This window comes from Pinus tabuliformis, chromosome Q (genome assembly GCF_031772625.1).
Source record: "Pinus tabuliformis cultivar Carrire ecotype Pingquan chromosome Q, CPIR1, whole genome shotgun sequence".
NCBI classification, from domain to species: domain Eukaryota; kingdom Viridiplantae; phylum Streptophyta; class Pinopsida; order Pinales; family Pinaceae; genus Pinus; species Pinus tabuliformis.
The window spans coordinates 596238299-596244277 of NC_142296.1; positions in this window are offsets into that span (position 1 = coordinate 596238299).

Here is a 5979-nt window from a genome sequence, read left to right on the forward strand (position 1 = left end):
TGAATTCTATAAGACAAATGGCATCAACAGAAAGTTCACCTAGCAGAGACTCCCCATTGAAATGTTGTTGCAAAGAGAGCAAATAGGTCAGTGTAGCAGTCAACCAAAGTAATGATGACATAAAGGAATGTTCAACATAAGTTTTGGGCAGAGTCAATTCATACAATAGTGTTTATTCTCAACAAGGCTCATTTTACATCGAATAGTGATAAAACTCCTTATGAGATTCAGTGTGTCATACCATCAATAGTCAAACACTTCAATTTTTTTGGCATCAAATGCTAAATCAAAAGAAATGATGAGAAACTTGGGAAATTCGATGCCAGAGAAGATGAAAGTATTTTTCTAGGTTATTCACATAACAAATATGGCTACAAATGTTACAATAAAGTCATTAAGAGAATCATTACCTGCATTCATGTAAAGTTAGATGAGAATGATGATCAAGAAGTGAAACTACTCGACAAAGCCAATGTTGATGAACTAGTAAGCATTGGTGATGAGAATGATGAGGCAACTATAGAATAAAGTGAGGAAGATCCCTCTAGTCCTCAAGCTAGATATCCCCCAAAGTGTATACAAAAACATCATCTAGTTGATGAGATTGTTGGTGAATTAAATTATCGAGTGTAGACAAGAGGGAGGTTGCACAATTCCATCTTACAAGAACATGTTGCACTGCTATCCATGGAGGAACCCAAAGAATATTGTTCAAGCCAGTCAAGATCAACATTGGTTAAAGGCCATGAATGTCAAATGATTGGACTAGATAGAGAAAAATTAGACTTGGGAACTTGTTCCAAGACTTGCAAACAAGAATTATAATGGAATAAGTTGAATAATAATGGAGAATTGATATGAAACAAGGCCAAGCTAGTGTTCGAAGGCTAGCTCAAATAGAGGGATTGTACTATGATGAAACATTTTCTCTTGTTTCCATATTAGAAGAAATCTGAATGTTTTGGCATTTTCTTGTTTTAAAAATTTTTAATTTATCAAATGGATGTCAAATATTCTTTCCTCAATGGACAACTACAAGAAGAATTTTATATAGATCAACTAGAAGGTTTTTAGTTGACATAGAAACCAAACTATGTTTGAAAACTTAAGAAGGCATTGTATGGCCTCAAGCAATCCCCTAGGGATTGATATTCAAAGCTACACAACTACCTGCTCAAGTGTCGATTTAAAAGAGGGGCAACTAAAATAAATAAATAATCTATATGTCAAAGAAAAGGATGGAAAAATCATTGTGGTGATGGTATATGTTGATGATATCATCTTTGGAAGTAATTCAGATATGTTGTATATTGAATTTGTAGCTAATATGAAGGCGAAATTCGAGATGTCCATGCTTGGAAGCTATCATATTTACTCAGATTGCAGATAGCGCAGACCCCTAAAGGAATTTTTATTTCTCAAGGAAAATATATCAAGGAATTTCTAAATAAATTTGGCATGGAAGAATGATCTTTAGTGAGCACTCCAATGGTGACAAGTTGCAAGCTTAGTAAGATAGATGAATCTCCAGCAGTGGCAGTGGACCAAACCTTATATAGATCCATCATTGGCATCCTTTTGTATTTGATAGCTTTAAGGCCAGCCATCATGCAAGTTGTTGCAATAATTGGAAGATTTTAAGCAACCCCTAGAAAAATTCATCTCCTTACAACCAAACAAGTTCTCAGATATCTCAAAGAAACAATGGACTATGGATTGTGGTACCCAAAAGGTAAATATTTTTCATTTACTATTTTTGCTAATGTTGATTGGGCAGGTGATGTGGATGATAGAAAGAGAACAAGTGGTGGTGCTTTCTTTCTTGGAGACTCTCTAGTCTCATGGTTTAGCAAGAAGAAAGCATCTATTTCCTTATCTACAACTGTCATAATATATTGCAGCAACTTCTTATTGTACTCAAATTTTGTGGATGAAGCAAAATTTACAATATTTAAAAGCGTTTTATGATCAACCAACCCCCATTAATTGTGGAAATGTAAGTGTAATAAACATGCCAAAGAATCCAATCTTTCACTCTAAGACTAAGCATATCCCCATCAAGTATAATTTCTTGAGGGAGAAGGTTGCAGCTCATGTTGTGAAGCTCGAGTATGTTCCCACAAAAGAACAAGTTGTTGATATCTTTACAAAGCCACTGCCTAGAGAATTGTTGAAGTACTTAAGGAAAATATTGGGAGTCATTCATTTTTCCTCCCTTCACTATCTGCTCCTCCAAGAGGAAGCAAGGCGGCTGGTACATTTTCGACATATACTAGTGAAGCTTCCAGGTCCACAAGGATTAACATGATAGAGAACAATTGTAGATAGGAGAAGCATAGTGACAGGGGGATCATGATGGTGTATTTCTACATTGATGTCAAAGGGGGAGTGATCTAGTGATAAAACAAAAAGGGTGTGAAAGATGGTAATCAAACCATATCTAGCACAACCAATCATAGAAACAACACCACTAGTAGTACCACAACATTTGAAGGACAAGAGGAGTTCCATCTCAGGGGGAGCAAGACTTAAAAGACTTGAAAGAGAAAAATGTGGTTTGTTTCGATTTTGGTATTGCCATCAATGCCAAAGGGGGGATGTTGAAATATGTTTCCATTGATGTCAACAGGTGGCAACAAGAGGCACAAGTGTCAAAGAAATACCTCAAGGTGCAGGTTCCAGGCACACAAGAGGGGAAAAAGATCAGAATCAGTGTAGTGGATTTAGAGCCAAGTTTGGAGCACCATAACATCTCATATGCATGTGTAAGTCACCCATATTGATAAAGATCTGAAAGAGCTTTCCAATGGTATCTGGAAGTCCTGAAAAGGCCTACTAGATTAAAATATAGATCCATTCAAAGTTTGGTGACCCTGAGGATTTCATAGCAGAGTTAAAGGTGGTTGGAGTCTTTAACGCACAACTAAAGTTGGCATAAATTCCAAATTTGGCGCCAAGACTGGGGGAGCCTCTAAGTGAGAGCTCCCAACAGATGTGGCAGCAGTGGGTTAGACCACAAACAAACCCCACCCAACAGAGACACCCCGAAGAAATAGTTTTGGTACCCAAGTCTAAATGACTGGGAGGAAAGAGTCGAGACATGATAGCTATGCGTTGTCCAATAGTGATTGAGTGGTTGGAGCCTACCCGACAGTAATAACTTGGAGGTTTGTTTAGAGAAGCACACAGCTAAGCATTGGGAGGTAAGTACTGAGACATGACAACTTTAGAGGTAACAGACAAATTTAAAGGGAGTAGGAGGAGGCCCACTCTTCCAGATCATCCCACAGAGGGCGAGCCCGGAGGTTTATCCTGACAGGATAACAAAGAAGAGAGAGAAATGGAGCATTGACTCAGTGAAAAATAAAGAAAATGGCCAGTAAGTCAAAAAATGAAATCACAAAGAAAATCGTCATAAAACAAAGGTCGGGAGGACCTTTTCTCTCTCCTATAGGAGGACATGTGTCAACTTTTGATTGGCCTAAACAGTGGAGGATAGTGACGTCAACATCAACCAATAAGGGGAGGACACGTCGCAGGTAGATTCAACATTTTTGGGCACCTAAACAACCTATTTCTAAGTGACATGTCTCACCACTCCAGAGGTGCTAGGTGTCCCTAGTGATGCTAGCGTAACATCATTGTGATGTCATCCAGTTGATAAATCCAAAGACATGTAAATGATGTGGAAGAGGTCTCACTAGGAAATAGGCACCAGGACATGTAGGTACTAATGGTGGATATTAGCGACCAATAAGAAGTGGGATGGGAAGACCTACCGGTCAACTCATCCCGACGGATGGAGCCTGAAAGTTTGATAAGGGTGCACAAGTGAAAGCTACGACAAAAGGCACCTAGCCATGGAGGCAGACAAACAACCAATAGAGAGAGCTTCGAGTGGTCCCCACAGGACACATCAACCCAGAGGCATGACCCCAATGGGTTATTGTGGTGCATATAAATGAATGTGTCGGGATGTTGAGGGCTAAAAACTAAGCATTCGCACCAGGACCTATGCCACATGTTAGAACTTGGGGAACAACAAATAATAAAAGTAGTCAGGTTTGAGAGCTCTGAGACCCAACCCTTGGATCATTTCGCATAGAACTGAACCCAGGCTATATAGAATAGAGTTGAGGAGGCTCCGGGAGTAGCTAAGCGCCAACTCCTTTGGATTGTTTCACATAGAAACATGACCAAGGGCGTGGCAAAGTAATGTGGGGCCATCCCTCAATCCCGAAATCCCATAATTTTTTTAGAATTCAAATTAATAAAAATGTTGGGACCTTAGACCTTAGTGTTGGGCATGGTCGCTTCGCATAGAGATGTGACCAACAGTGTAGATCCGTTAACAAAGGAAATGGGCTTCTGAAAAGACCTGAACGGGCTTAGCGTTGAGGGCCTAAGCTGGTGGTCGCATAGACTCCGTGTTATGGTGGCATAAAAGGTAAAGGTCCGAGATAAAAGGGGTTAAAAGGAGTAGTAACATAAATTTTAGTTTAACTGCAGTGTTTGTCATTTAGGCCAAAATTAAAGAATGGATAAAGATAGCGAAGCACTTCTAAAACCTGTAAAAACTCCAGATTAGCTAAAATATATAAATAAACTCAGTTTAACTAGAAGAAAACGTTGGCTAAGGTCTGAGAACTTGGTGAACAGGTGCAGAGGACTGAAATAAACATGTCAAAGGAAGAACTAAAGAATCATGCCGCAATCAAAGAAAATAGAAAGAAGGAAAAAATATCAAGCAAAAATTCTATATAAGTAGGCCCTATCAAACATAAAGTACATGAGTTTTTGAGACAGAGATTTTGGTGTAGAGTGGTGTTGGTATGGTGTTTTCAGTGATCAAAATATTGTTGAAGGTGTTGGTGTTTGAGATGTTGACTTATTTTTGAAAGTGGAGATGACATTCATGTTTCTAGTGTGAAAATGGATGAAAGATGGAACAATGACTGTCAAAGAAAGTTGTAGCTTGTTGATCATGGGTTGGTGCTCCTTTCAGTAGGTGCTGGAGAATAGTTGGGATTGTAGCTCCATTTAGTTGTAGTTGATAAATTAGGAAGTTGTATCTTCCTACTGGTTGTACCTCCATTTAGTTGTAGCTGATAAATTAGGAAGTTGTATCTTCCTACTGGTTGTACCCAAAACATTGCATTTGCAAGCTGTAGCTTTCCCTATGAATAAAATGGACAAGCAATTTGTAAAGTTATTTGTTCCTTGAATATTCCATTGATTACTAAAGTAGTTGTTTATCATATTTATTGTTGAAAGTTCTCTTTACTACCTTATTTTTCTTGCACAAAGTAAAAATAAATTTAGAATTGGTATATTGCTACAATATTGATCCACCCCCCCTAGTATTGTCGTGGTTTCCAATAAGATTCTCTCCAAAGGATGATGTTATAGATGGAAAAAATTGATCATAATAAAATCACCATAAAAGATTGTGTAATATGATTGGGTATGGAAAATGGAAGTCATTACCAAGATCCATATGCTACTATTGATTGTTACAAAGTAGAGTTTCCATGATGGAAGCCAATTGGAACATCATGCATTAACAAAGAATTACATAAAAATTGTTTAATTAAAAGACAATAATGGATTTTGGTTCAAAAAAATATTTTTGTTGATGTTAATAACACCATATGGGCATGATCATCGAGGGAAATATGTGTAGGATAAAAAATAAAAATAATTGAGAAGGACTTTTTAACAATTAACAATTAAGACACAACTAGTAAAAATATGGAGAATGTATTAGAGTTCCAATAAAAGAGCCTTTAAACTCATAAGCTTATGGAGATCTTATGAATTGTGTTGCCATTTCATTATTTGCTAAGCCATGCTTAGTCATTTAGTTATCACTAGAATCCTTTACTGCTCCTATAAATTAAGTTCATGTGCAACACATTTTCTTAGTAATGAAATTTGATCTCACTTCATTCTTCATCTTGTGATTTTTTGGTAGAAGAA